Source organism: Bubalus bubalis, chromosome 3 (assembly GCF_019923935.1).
Source record: "Bubalus bubalis isolate 160015118507 breed Murrah chromosome 3, NDDB_SH_1, whole genome shotgun sequence".
Classification (NCBI taxonomy): Eukaryota; Metazoa; Chordata; class Mammalia; order Artiodactyla; family Bovidae; genus Bubalus; species Bubalus bubalis.
Genome location: NC_059159.1, coordinates 100748071 through 100763352, shown reverse-complemented (window position 1 = coordinate 100763352; position 15282 = coordinate 100748071). Strand labels below are relative to the sequence as shown.

Below are 15282 nucleotides of genomic sequence, written 5' to 3'. Positions count from 1 at the left end.
CAAATGTTAACCCTGTAAATGTTAAATTTACTGGTAGAGGGTTGAGTAAATTTCTATTTAAAGGTGGGTGGGGGGCGTTTAAATCGCTTTATATTTTGTGGCTATTGCATCTGGATGTAGGATAAAAATCGATGGAAAAAGTTATATGTTTACATGCTTGGGGCTTCCCAGGTGGCGCTAGTGGTAAAGAACCACCCCCCCTCCCCCCACACCCTGACTATGGAGGATACTTAAGAGATGTGGGTTTGATCCCTGGCTCGGGAAGACCACCTGGAAAAAGAAATAGCAACTAACTCCAGAAAATTCCATGGACAGAGGAGACTGACCCAGTCCATAGGGTCACAGAGTCGGACATGACTGAAGCGACTTAGCACACACGCATGTTATATGCTTGTAATTTCACAAATGCTGGATGGATCATCCCAGTCAGAGAAAGCTGCAAAGAAAAAGTGTTAGTGGGACACACAAATGAATAATTGCCTTTTGCCGCTGGTAGGTGGATTGAATTTTTTTTCCCTTTGAGTATTGAAAATAAAATAAGTCTCTGTAACTAATGATATTTATTATACATTTTGCTTACTGTAACTTCTGGAAAAAAAGGAAATAACATGAAAAGAGAGGCACTCTTCAGATGAAATACACTTTTGGAGTTTTACAAAGTGGATTTGAGTAGCTAATGAGTGTTTGTAAAATCAGATGTCTGACCCATTAAGGCTGATGATTTTCCAGCCTGATGGGGATTTTTGGATGGGTCTTTTTGGACTCTAAGGCTGACAAGATAAAAAGGGTGTCAGAAGCCTCACTTGTCAGTTGGACTTGGAACAGGCTATCTGGCCTTCAGGTATCTGGGCTTTGAATATGCTGCTAAAGAAAAGCTGCTGGCTTTTTTGGAATCCTGATGCTTAATTGCCTACACCTGACTCTAAGCTGAAACCTGGTCTGGGCTATTTCACCCTCAGTAACTGTGACAAACTAAAAGCTGGCAAAGTTCTGCTCATAAAAGAAAACTCAGATCTGGAATAGTTACACATTTAGGACACTTCTCTGTAGACTAAATTGTAGAAACATCATGGATGCTTGCTAGACCATTTCTGTCCACAGAAAAGGGCTTATTTCTGATGCGGCCATCTGAAATTGAGCTGCTGCTCAGCTCTATATTTCTGATACCGAGATTCAGTGCATTCTTAACATGATTCCTGCAAAAGCTACAATTTGGGGAGGGGCACATCATAGGGAGTGTGACACCTCCACCCACTACTAAAGGTCAGACTGTGGACCCCATTTCAGGCTGCCTCACTGCTGTTGACTTGTGTTCAGCTTTCTAAATTAGTTGCAGTTTGCAATGGCAGTCTGATAGCCTGACTCTACTTCCCTCACCTTTCTCCTGGTAAGGAGAAAGGCAGTTTGATTATTAAAAGCAGCTGTCCCCAGAAAGGGATTGACGTTTTCTAGACTGCTCCCTGGATAAATGATTAGGACAAAAGAAATGTGAAAGTCACTCAGTTGTGTCCAGCTCTTTGTGAACTCATGGACTAAACAGTCCATGGAATTCTCCAGGCCAGAATACTGGAGTGGGTAGCCTTTCCCTTCTCCAGGGAATCTTCCCAACCCAGGGATCAAACCCAGGTCTCCTGCATTGCAGGCAGATTCTTTACCAGCTGGGCCACAAAGGAAGCCCAAGAATACTGGAGTGGGTAGCCTATCCCTTTGCCAGTGGATCTTCCTGACCCAGGAATCCAACCAGGGTCTTGTGTATCACAGGCAGATTCTTTATAAATTGAACCACCAGGGAAGCCCATTATAATTATTTTTTGAAAATTCGGGGTTTCAGTTTGACCAATTTGGAATATGTTGTGCCTTTCTGGTTAAGTTATACAAAAATGTTTTCTGTGAAAATGCTTCTATACCTCTTGCATACAACTGTCCCAGACAAATAGTCTAGCTGAGAGTAGGGGAGACTTGAAAAAATGTTGTTACTCTTGCTGAATAGGACACAATTGATTTTGTAATGATGGAGGGAAAAGTAAAAGCCCAGGCCCTGGGAACAGGGGAGAAGGAAGGGTATTAATGATCTTTGCTTTTCAGAGCTGTTCCTGGAAGTCTTGCCCTCTTCCTAAAGGAATAATTATGTGCTTTTTCAAATATGAACTCTGAATTAAACTGGTAGCTGAGCCTAGGCACTGAACATGAGATGCAGGGGGTGACCCCAATGCCAGCACTTTCCTGAAGAACACCTATAGATGTTGTCCACACTTGTGAAGCTGTTGAACTGATAATTATAGACAAGCAAAACTGGAACTGACTGCCTCAGGCTGTCCCTCTGAAACCAAGGACTGAACTGCATCATTTGAACTGGGCTGAGAACCCAGAGTGGGAGGTCTTACAGTACGAGGCCACATGGGGGCCCTGATAACCTGTGCTGCCTAACTAATGTATGTCTTGCTCTGCATGCCCCAATATTTGTGAACTCCTTGTTTCTCTGGTTACTACGTGCGATCTCTGGGGTTGTGCTTGTCTGTGTGTCCTATCACACTCCCTCAGCTCTGGAAGGATTTCAGGTCAGCTTCAACTTACTGGCTGTGCCTGTATTGCTGCCTTGCACTAGGGGAAAAAAAGGTTAATTAGAAACTTAGAAACTTAAGGATGAAGTCATCTGGCTTTTTTATGTAGGTCTGTGTAGCTAATGGGACCTGTTTTAACTGGCTAAGTAAAGGACCCCTAAGGGCGTAACTGAGATTGCCCTCACCCTGTTGCAGGAGGTTCTACTGATAATTTTACTATAAAGATGCCTTGGCCAAGGGCCAAGAGCTGGCATATCCTTGGAAAGTCCTGCTTATGAGGATATGTTTTGGGGAGGATTCCCACCATTCCCAGAACTGATAAGAGTGGCTCATTGTACTTGAACTGTTTGTAAACCAGTGTGGTTTATGCTGAATACTTGCTTTCCTCCTGGGAGTCTGGAATTTTGGTATGTGTTAGGCAGAAGGTGCCTACATGACCAGGTCCCAATAACAGCCTTGGACACCATCTCTAACAAGCTTCCTCAGTAGACAATATTCTACCTATATTGGCACAACCTGTCGATGGGAAATTAAATGTGTCCTGTGCGACTCTACTGGGGGAGGACTCTTGGAAGCTTGTGTCTGGTTTTCTGTAGGCTTTGCACCATGCACTTTTTCCATTTGCTGACTTAGTTTTATATCCTTTCACTGCAATAAATCTTAGCTGTGAGTACAACTATGTGCTGAATGTTGTCAGTCTGCCTAGTGAATCATTGAACCCTGGGTGTGGTCTTGGGGCCCCCTACACAGGAGTGTAATGGAATGGCACAGCTGTGCGGCTCTAAAGAAAGCTGTGTAAAACTATGCATGGAAAAGGGAACTCTGCCCGTTGGGCATAATTGTAAGGAGGGATCTAAAAATGCCTCCCACAATATGCCCTGTTACATTTTCATTGACTCATGGCATTGGGCTATGGGCTAGCAGTGTAGTCTGGTACCTGGCAACAAGAAAATTGGATAATCAAGTCTCAGCTCAGAGGGGCCAAACATGGCATAAGGTTGCAGAAGACTCATGCCCTCTGTTTGTGAACCATATAAATGCCTGTGGAAAAGGACTTTTACAGGATGAACATCAATGGAAACAAGCTGATTTGACCTGAGCTTCCCAGGTAAGGACCAGGGCCACCCAAATGCACTATTGTGCTGGGCATAGCAATTCATCTACAAGTCAGAACTGGGCCTAAAAATAAGCTCCAGTGATTCCAGCATCTGAGACCAAGGAAGCCTGGCACACATACCCAAACTGCTAACAACACAGTCAAGTAGCAAAGGGAACTTGGGACACAGTCTGGGACACTGGACCAGGCTGGTCTTGGCAAATAGACTGTGTAATTAATGCATTCACTCTTTTTCTTCCATGTCTTCCCTCTGGGACTGTGGGCTACTGGAATTTGTGAGTATCAAAGATAAGCCAGGAGATGGGAGAGTCTAACTTGATGTTCTTTTGCTGCCCAGCTAAGCTTGCTAGATTTGGGCCATTACAGATAATGATGATAATGATCATGGGTCTGGGATGACAACTCTTCAGTGCTCCTAGTGTTGTCCGTTTATCAGAGGACCGTAGATTTTCTAGGTGGTATAAGTTGTACAAGGAAGACTTTACTGAGCCACCTTGGAACAAGTCTGGGTGTGTGGTGTGAGTAAGATACGGGGAGGACTGGTAAAAGGGTGACATGATTTCTACAGGGACTGATACCAAGCACAGGACAACCTTAATTGCTGGGGAGGGTCCATTCATCTCTCTCAGTTCCAGTCTGCAGAGCAGCATCTGGCCAATTTTTAGTGCAGACTGACAGCTCCAACTTGACCATTGACTGAAAGGGAATCTTAATCTAAGAACTCTCAGATAACTTCCCAGCAGCTGCTGACTCCAGAAGTTAACAGCTACCACTCCAGACAATAGAACAAGATCAAATTTCTGGAACCCAATCCAGTTTCCTTTTACCTATTCACAGTCCTATTCACAGAGTATAGCAACTGCTCTAAGTTTAACTGATTGTAGTATCTCTGTTGCCTAGGACAGATTAAAAGTATTTGTATAATTAGGATATCTGATTAGGTGGCCTCTGTTTCTAAAGAGAGTTCTTGACTGGTGATGTGAAAGTTAGGGCGTGAAGTTGCAGGGAAATTGCTCTGTGCAGATGTACTTGCAAACATCCATATAGGCCTCATGGACAAGACTTAACCTCAGGAGATCTAAGTCTTGGTAAAATGCCCCATACTCCTCTCAGAATGTGAGAGAACGGGAGGCTTGGAAGGAACTGCTACAAGGCCATTTTCCACCCCCTTTATTATCCCTCCTGGAGGCTGTTACGAGACATTTTCTTATTGCCTCCCAGGTTCAGGTAAGATGTAAGGGCTTCTACCTTGAAATGCCCCTCTTCCCCACACTTGAGGGTACAGCTCCATGGTATAAAATTGCTTAGCATGAAATACTCAAAACTGCTTAGTATAAAACTGGTTACTCAGAACCAGAGCTCCTTATCACCCATGTTGAATTGTTATTGAACCTCTTTTGCTTTAGTGCGATCTGATGGGGCAGAGGACACAGGGAGCTGGCACCTCTGTGGATCTTGCTGTTGTTGCTGGCTATGGAAATAATAAACTGTCTGACCTAAAAAGGACTGTTTCTTTACCAGCTCAATGTCTCAGCCTTGCATGGCAGCAAGGACAAATTCTCTGTACCCACCCTTGGTTCATGTGGATTCCTCCCCTTCTTCTCCACCCAATTCAGTTTAAATATTAGTTAAACTTGAATAACTATGTTAGAAAAGTGATCAGAACTAGTTTTTTTAATCATTACAAAATTTTTGTGTTTGGAAGTAAGTTGTGCTCATGATGATTCTGTAACAGACATTAATTCTAGGCTTGAACTGTTGAGTCCAGAACCACTGGTTCCTGTCTGGAGAGTAATCTGCTACATCTTAGTGTTTTATTTTTCATTTTTGGCAGTGTGTGAAATTTTTGTTGTTTTTTTAATCTTGTTTTTTGGTTATTATTTTTTATTAAAAAAATTTTTTTTTATTTATTTATTTTTTGGCTGAGTGAAGAGTTCTTTTTATTGTTTCAGTCTCCAAACATTTTTTTCTTAACTGCTGTAAAACTGGGTCAAAACATTTTTTATCACCACTGTTGGTGAGCCTCTTTAACTTTAAATAAAATTTCTCAATTGTGGGAAGCAGGCCTGAATTGTTTCTTTGAGTTCCTTCCCCTGCGTTGTTCTGTTCTCTTTCTAGAATGCCCGTTACTCGGTTATTGGACTCTAGGGCAAATGCTCCAGTGTTCTGTTCTCTGCAACTTCCCATCCCTTTCTGCTCTATCTTCCAGAAAATTTCTTCATATATCCTCCAGATTCTCCTTTTGAGATTTCCACATCTGCTAGTAGAGTTTCAGTTCCCACCAGTGTCTTCTTTCCCTGAATACTTATTTAAGCCACTTTCTGTTCTTACAGTTGTAACATCTTTCCTTATTTCTCTGAGGATAATAATTTGTTGTTGTTCAGTCGCTAAGTTGTGTCTGACTCTTCTCAACCCCATGGACTGCAGCACGCCAGGCTTTCCTGTCCTTCACTATCTCCAGGAGTTTGCACAAATTCATGTCCATTCAGTCAGTGATGCCATCCAACCATCTCATCCTCTGTCCCCCCCTTCTCCTCCTACCTTCAGTCTTTCCCAGCATCGGGGTCTTTTCCAGTGAGTCAGTTCTTCACATCAGGTGGCCAAAGTATTGGAACTTCAGTGTCAGCATCAGTCCTTCCAATGAATATTCAGGACCGATTTCCTTTAGGATGGACTGGTTTGATCTCCTTGCAGTCCCAGGGACTCGCCAAGAGTCTCCTCCAACACCACAGTTCAAAAGCATCAATTGTTCAGTGCTCAGCCTTCTTTACATTCCAACTCTCACATTCATACATGACTACTGGAAAAACCATAGCTTTGACTATATGGACCTTTGTCAGCGAAGCGGTATCTCTGCTTTTTAATACGCTGCCTAGGTTGGTCAACTTTCCTTCCAAGGAGCAAGTGTCTGTTAATTTCACAGCTGCAGTCACCATCCACGGTGATTTTGGAGCCCAACAAATGATGACTTGTCTTCAAGCTTTCTCCCAGTATGCTCTCTGATCTCTCTGGCAGGTGAGAGAGGGCGGCTGGGAGAGATGAAGTTTGCTCCCCACAGAGACCCACTTCTTGGGAGACATGAGTGGGTGGGTGGAGCAACCATGGATGCCACTGAAGAAGTCATAGGGCACCCTGGCTGGGCTGCGTGGAAGCGGGCGCCCTTGCTGTGAGGGTCTTCAGTTCTTCGCTCTGAGTGTCCTAAGAAGGTATGTCTAGCCTCTTGCCTGCATCCTGGCTGCATGGCCAGAGGGACCTGGTCCTTCCGAACCCTGAACTTTTCAAGCCTTTGAGATCAACACTGATGCACAGTTATTGTTTGCTCGGTCTGCCATCCAGAGTAGAAATATCAGGGGTTGCTTTATTTCCTTTCCTCTTCATCTTTGTGGATTTTATACCGCCTGACGGTGTCCTTGGTGACAGCCTGAAGTCGCCTATTATTTTTTAAATTCATTAAAAAGTGAACAGCTTTTGGGGGGGAGGGGGAGAACAGACTGATTCCACATTCTATTTCCTAGGTCTAGTCTAGAAAACATTGTCCCCACCTGGTGCTCTATAGGAATTACAAATGCTTCATTTAATAACATATATTTCTTTTAAAAATTTGCCTTTTCTCTTCCACCCCCAAATAGGTCTGGTATTTGATGAAACTCGTGAAAATAGGTGGAACCTAACTCGCCCCTCTTCTGAAGGATGCAGTGAGTGCATATCCAACTATGACTTTTCAGTTAATTTCTTTGTCATTTCCTCATTTCTTTAAAGTTAATTTCTAACTCCTTTTATTGATAATGAAGAAAAATACTACACCTTTTGAAATACACCAAATGAATTGCGTTCATAATGTTAAAAGTTTTTCATTATTAAGGAAAATTAGATGTAGCAACCAATCCATATTTCCCATATATACTTATATTATCATTATCTCCAATTGATAAAGAAGGAAACCGAGGTTTATAGAAGCTCTGTGTGATCACATTTTCATGACTCATAATGGCAGAACTGGGACTTGAACTCAGGTCTGTCTGACATCAAATCATTCCCTTAACCAGTCTGGTCTACTACAGGAAATTACAAAATGAACTTTAATGGAGCTCATAATTTGACAGGGAATTAGAGGCATAACTATGAAGCAGGGCCTCCTTTTGATCTATATTGGCAATTATGGCCTAGGGCAGGCTTATAGTAGGGGCTCAAAAACTATGTGCTGAAAATAAATGATAGGTATTTATAACAGTGTTCTAAGGAGCTGGTACATTCACCTCTGAGTGGAGTGGATGTATCATAATGTAGAGGCAGCAGGGAGATCCAGAACAGAGGCTCAGGAGAAGCAGGGCACCAAGGTCAGAGAGGGAAATCCTAGAAATAATCTCCTGCAGATGTGTTGACACAGCTTGGGTCCCTGTGCAGATTTAAATGCCTTTCCTATCTTTTAAAAACATTTTTAGATCTGAGAACTTAAGATCAGTCTACAGGTAGCCCTATTCTGGTCAGCCTGAGCACCTACCATTTCTCTCCCTCCAGCTTCTATGTCTGCGTTGATGCTCTACCTGAATGTCTGTTTTCTGCTTTCCAATCTCTTACAGTTCAGAAACATAAAGTTTCTATTTCTTAAAAGGGAAATAAATCACTTTCAAAAATAAAAATAGTAACAGATTCTACTTTCTCCCACATGCTGTCTTTAGAGGCAAACAGACCTGGATTCAGTCCTAGATTTTGCCTGCTTCCTGTCTGGAATCTTGCCTTGGTTACTTATCCTCTTCAAGACTCCTTAACTCTCCTGAAAAATGGGTATTTTTTTTTTTTTAAGTCTAATAGGGTAAAAAGTTATATGAAATTAAATCATGCATATTGGGACTTCTTGGCCGTCCAGTAGTTAAGACACTGAGCTTCCACTGCAGAGGGTGTGGGTCAGGGAACTAAGATCCTATAAGCTGTGAAGTATGGCAAAACAAAACAAAACAAAAAGTAATAAATATTGTAAAAGTGGATCTAGATGTTTGAATTCTCATGATTGGTATTTGTTCACTCCTTTTGCTTACCTTTTCTAATTTGTCTACCTGGCAACAAGGTTCCCAAATATCTCAACTACCAATATAACTGAACTGTCACTTACAAAGGGGAAATCAGAAGTAAGTATCAAGGACAGCTAAGGACTGTAGAAGAAGCTTAATAATTAGCGACCTAGAAAATCCTGTCTAAAATCTGCCATCTAGTGTGGACTTTATAAAATTACACATTATTGGGCACATTAATGGTATGATTACCACTAAAGTGTCCCTCAATGAACACTAAGTTGAAATTTTAAATTATCAAACAGAATGATCAAAAGTAGCATTGAATTTGATTTCCCATTTTGTTTTAATCATAGCTAGATACATAGAGAGGTAAAGAGATAGATAAATGCTAGATAGATAAAAAGATATTGATAAGTAAAACAGAGCTTTTGCTCAGCATGCTAAGGTGGTATTGGAAACCTTTAAATATAAGAGCTATCTAATAATGGATTTATATAATTGGCAATAAAAACAAAGAAACATATTCCCCTTGTTTATCCTTACTGTTGGTAGATGTCATTCCTGATAGTAGAGAGTAAGCAAGTATCATTTGTTGGGCACAATTTCTGTGCTGGGCTCTTAACCTATTCTGGTGGTATTAGTTGCTAAGTCATGTTCGACTCTTGTGACCCCCCATGGACTGTGGCCTGCCAGGCTCCTCTGTCCATGGAATTCTCCAGGCAAGAATAGTGGAGTAGGTTGCTATTTCCTTCTCCAGGGGATCTTCCCAGGAATCTGTCGCAGGAATCAAACTCCTGCATTGCAGGCAGATTCTTTACTGACTGAGCTATGGAACCTACTTTAATTTCATTTAAATCTTATCTTTTGCTCTTTGAGTTAAAATATTACAGGCTTCCCAGGTGGCTCGGTGGTAAAGAACTGATACAGGAGACACTGGTTTGATCCTGGGTGGGGAAGAGAAGGAAATGGCAACCCACTCCAGTATTCTTGCCTAGAAAACCCATGGACAGAGGAGCCTGACAGGCTGTAGTCCATAGGGTCGCAAAGAGTCAGACACGATTTAGTGACTAAAACAACAACATTTACCAACCTCATTTTGTATATAAAAGATGAAGGAATTGACTTTCTATCACAGCTGGTTAGTAAAGGCACTCAGGTTTGTACCCATGTCTGTCAGCTCCAAAATCACTGCAGATGGTGACTGCAGCCATGAAATTAAAAGACGCTTACTCCTTGGAAGAAAAGTTATGACCAACCTAGATAGCATATTGAAAAGCAGAGACATTACTTTGCCAACAAAGGTCCGCCTAGTCAAGGCTATGGTTTTTCCTGTGGTCATGTATGGATGTGAGAGTTGGACTGGGAAGAAAGCTGAGCGCCGAAGAATTGATGCTTTTGAACTGTGGTGTTGGAGAAGACTCTTGAGAGTCCCTTGGACTGCAAGGAGATCCAACCAGTCCATTCTGAAGGAGATCAGCCCTGGGATTTCTTTGGAAGGAATGATGCTAAAGCTGAAACTCCAGTACTTTGGCCACCTCATGCAAAGAGTTGGCTCATTGGAAAAGACTCTGCTGCTGGGAGGGATTGGGGGCAGGAGGAGAAGGGGACGACAGAGGATGAGATGGCTGGATGGCATCACTGACTCGATGGATGTGAGTCTGAGTGAACTCCGGGAGATGGTGATGGACAGGGAGGCCTGGCGTGCTGCGATTCATGGGGTCGCAAAGAGTCGGACATGACTGAGTGACTGAACTGAACTGAACTGGTCAGCTCCAAAGCTCACCCTCTTTCATCTCCATTCTGCCTTTTATAATTTGAGAGATGCTGGAAATTGTGTACCAGCATCTATGGTGGTATTAATACACTATGTAGTATTAATCCCCTCTTTCATTTCTGATATTGGTAATTGATATGTCTTCTCTCTCTTTTTCTTGGCCGAACTGTGCCATATGAGGGATCTTAATTCACTGACCAGGGATGAAAGCCAGGGCCCCTTCAGTGGAAGCTCAGATTTGTAACTACTGGACTGACAGGGAATTCTTTCTTTTTCTTTTCAATCTTGCTAGATATTTATTAGTTTTTTTTTTTTAATCTTTTCAAAGACCTACCACCTTTTAGTTTCATTAATTTTCTGTTTTCTTCTGTTTTCAATTTTATCTCCGCTGTTATCATTTCTTCTGATTGCTTTGGTTTTATTTTGTTCTTTTTCTAGTTCCTTTAATTTTCTTGAGTCTTAGATTGTTGATATGTAAACTTTCTTCTTTTCTAATATAGGTATTTAATGCTATAAAATTCCCCCTAAACATTACTGTAGCTGAATTTCACCAATTTTGTAATATATTTTCATTCAGTTTAAAGTGTTTCCTTCCCAGTTTTATTCAGATTTCATTTTCATTCAAATTAAAATCTTTTCTAATTTGAGATTTCCTTTTTGACCTATGAATTATTTAGAATTATGTTGTTTATATCATCTGATATTACTTTCCTCACATCTGAATGTTCTTTAGCAATTTTTTAGAGCAGATTTTTTTTTTTTTGCAAAAAAATTCTGTTTCCTTTTATCTGAGCATGTCTTTATTTCATCTCCATTTCTGAAGGATGTTTTTACTGGATATAGAATTTTGAAATTCTGAGTTGACATCTCTTTTTATTTGGCACTTTAAAATGTTATTCTTCCTTCTGCCTCCACAGTCATTTGAATCTGTTATTCAAATGCATTGTTATTCTCTGGCTGTTTCCAAGATTGTGTTTGTCTTTTACTTTACTTTAGTTTTCAGCAATTTGATTGTAATGTATTTTGATTCAAGTTCATTTGTGTTCCTATTTCATGTTTGCTGAGCTTCTTAAATCTATAGCTTATTGTTTCTTGCCAAATTTGGTAAATTTTTTGCCATTTTACACACACACACACACACACACACCCACAATAATGCACTCTTTCCTCTCTTTCTGAAACTCCAGTGAAGTGAATGTTAGCCCTTATGTATTGTTCACAGATGCATGAGGTTCTGTTCATTTTTGGCAGGGGGCGAATCTTTTTTTTTCCTCCGTTGTTCAACTTAGATTGTATCCATCAATCTGTCCTCAAGTTCATGACTCTTCTGTTACATTCTTCTGTAAGGTATTTTTTTGTGTTGTTATATTTTCAGTTCTAAATTAAAAAAAAACCCCACTTTTGCCTAATTTATTTAAAGAACGATACTATCTTCTAGCATTTTTTTCTTTTACATTAGTAACTGGGTTGGAAATGCTAATTATTCTTTTTCCCTAGATTTTACAGTCATCTTCACTGCCCAGTTGTGCTGATATTGGCAGTTGTTTGGCAGTCACAGCTGGTTTTAGCCATGAAGTTATGCACATGTACTTAAAACATCAAATGTAGTAAAGAATCTATCTCAGGTTCCCTTTAGTTATTTAAATTTTCAGTTCTTTTGAGATGTCTACTGGGATATGTTTCTTCTCAAAGTTTAAATCTTCCTTCTAAGATGTTTAAATATATGCATCCCATAAGGGCAATTTAAACTTTAGGGGAAAATGTTTCACTTCACTTTTTCAGTGAAACATTTTATATTTCAGATTTAATTATATATTCTCAGAAGCCTTTAGCTTCATTCTTTTGATAAATTATAATTCTGTTTTGTTTCTTTTGTTTTTTTTTTAATTTTATTTTTTGTATTCCTATTTCTCCAGTTCAGTTCTTTTTGTTTGAATATTTGAATTATTGCTCTCTGGGAAATAACTGCTCCCCAAGAGAACCTGATAAAAAGAGCATCTCAAAGTGTCCTCTTAACTTTTTTCTTTCTTTTTCATTGAGCTATAATTGACATATAACATTGTATTAGTTTAAGGTGTAGATTTGATACACTTAAATATTGCAATATGATTAACATTGTAGCATTAGCTAATACCTCCTTAATGCCACATGATATTCATTTCTTTTTTCTGGTGAGAACACGTAAGATCTAGTTCTTAGAAACTTTCAAGTGTATAATACAGTATTGTTAACTATAGTCACAATGCTGTGTATTCAGTTCCCAGAATTTATCCATCTTCTACCTGCACATTTATGCCCTTTGACCAACATCTTACCGATTGCCTCACCGTCTTCCTAATTTCCCCACCCTAAAACTTCTCTTTGGGTTTTCTTTATATCTTCTATTTCTTTGCTAAGTTTCTATCTTTCCAATCATTTCAGAGTATTTGCCTTTACTTGGAGCTTTTTATTAATAGCTGGTTTAGATTTTTTATCAGACAATTTCAACATCTGTGTGATCTCTGTTTTGACATCTGTTCATTCCCATGTAAACTGAGATTTTCATGTCATCGTTTGTGACGTAATTTAAATTGTATCCTAGGCATTGGGAATATAATATTGTGAGACCGATTTAAATCCTATGAAGTATTTTGTCTTTGTTGCTTTAGGAGGCAATTAACCCCATTTCATTTTATAGAATGTCCCTCAGTTTGAGCCTGTGTGATGTTCTCCAATAGTTTATGCAAAGTCTAGGTATAAAAAAAGGAAAATGAATCTGAAATAGCATCAAACGTTAGATACAGATTTCATGAAAATATGTTCTTGTGGAAAACATGGTGCTGACAAAAGATTTCCCAATATGAAAATAACAAAGGATCAAGAAGACTAAACAGTACAGCTGCTAGATAATTAATTCTCTTAAGTACAGCTAATAAAATTAGGTCAACAGAAACGGTTTTTGTCATCGGTGGGGACTCTGGCCTTGTCAGAGGCATCACTGATTTATGTAGGCAAAGCCATACCTACCTTGTACACAACTATCACCAGCATCTCTGACATTTCAGGGTATGAAGTAGGCTCAATGAATATCCATTTACTGAGTTACTGAGCTACAAGGATTACACAGAGTTTGCACCTTTAGTCTCATGGTTATTTTATTTTGTTCTTTTGTTTGCTGGTGTTAAATTACAGGAAGTTAGAACAAAGGAAAATACAAAATTTTCTGCCTTCTATATAGAATCTGCAGCTAATCTTTTTTTTTTTAATTGTGGGAGTGGAACTAGTAGCTAAAAAACTCGGTGATGTGAAATCCTTTCCAAGTCTGATCATGTAAAAAAATAATAATGTCACCTCTAAGAGGAGGGGTGGAGTGGGGCAGGGTGAGGAGGTAGGCTGGCTTCTGCAGTCTCATTATGGACAGTCTTTGGAAAAACTTATTTCCAAACCTGGAAGAACCCAGAATCTAGTTCACACGTGACCTTCTTAAAAAAGTAGTAGGAGTTTAAGGTCTGCCAAGCAACAGGTGAATGGAGAACCTTTGGCAAAAGATATGGCAAATATGAAGAGGGGTGTGGGAAAATGGAAGTAAACTAATGTTAGTCTCTTCTGTAACTGTGGTGTTTCTTTAACAAGAATTAGCTCATAAGCCATTGATAAATAGGCCTATGCCAGTATAACAGTGGAAATATTGGGGGTTCAAGTAGAATTTTCCTCTGTACGTTAATGTTTGGGAGCAGTTGCAGCAGCAGTTTGGGACCCTTCTCCTGGATCAAATGCCCTAAGGAAGGAAAGGGTGTCACAGGAGGGACTTGTCAAAGGAGCATCCCAAGAACTGACAGTTAAGGAAAATTCAGCCTTTCTTAACGGTATGTTCTCTCATGCTGTTCTTAAATGTTTTGGTCCTATGACCCCCTTAATACTCTTGAAAATTGTCTTTGTGGGTCTACCCACTGACATTTATTGATATTATATCAGGTTTTAAAACAAAAATATTGAAATACAGTAATATAGTTGCCTTTCCATTAGCCTTCAGAGCAGTGATGAAATCACTGCTGTCGCCTCAGAAAACTCCATTGTGAATGACAGCAGAAAAGGCCAATAAAATTTCTGTATTATAATGAAAACAATTTTAACCTTGCCAATTCCTGGAACAAACTTTGAGAACCACTGCTCCAAAAACAATCACAGCTTAGAAATAGGGCCTTTATTTTCTGGAAGGATTTAGACAGGCACCCTAGAGAATTAGACCAAGACCTGTGCTGCTATAGTAAACTAGACAATGACCTGCAGAATTTATAGGGGATGTCCTGGGATGCTGTGCTATTTCTAAAAAGGAACAATATACCAAGTAACTAAACATGAATTGTTGAGAAAGATACACTTACTTGAAAGGAAAAAACCAGAAGCTTCTGAAAAGATACTGGAACATCAAGAGCCTCACAAGCTAAGGACTCACTTGAAGAGGACAGCCAACAAAATAAGAATGAATCTCTCTGATGAAGGGGCTAGATAAAATCAGGAAACATTTAGCAAGTAACCTAAATCCAGTGAACAATATGTTTGTTATGGTGTAAACTAAGACAAAAATGAAATCTGTACAAAAATTTTACATTTATAGAAAAATGCCGAGGAAGAATTTAGTATTCCTTTTAGAGGAGAACTTCCCTGGTGCCTCAGCAGTAAAAAATCTGCCTGCAATGCAAGAGACAGAGGAGATGTGGGTTCAATGCCTGGGTTGGGGAAATCCCCTGGAGAAGGAAATGGCAACCCACTCCAGTTTTCTTGCCTGGGGAATCCCACGGACAGAGGAGCCTGGTGGGCTATGGTTCCTGGGGTGAC

General features: G+C 40.1%; 1 long non-coding RNA gene across 1 annotated transcript; it reads left to right on the top strand.

Moving 5' to 3' along the window:
- The first annotated feature begins 285 nt into the window (after positions 1-285).
- On the top strand, positions 286-7553 carry LOC123332821. Its single transcript, XR_006549878.2, has 3 exons — positions 286-492; positions 6694-6884; positions 7308-7553. It is a non-coding gene; the product is annotated as an uncharacterized LOC123332821 (long non-coding RNA).
- Positions 7554-15282: the final 7729 nt, after the last annotated feature.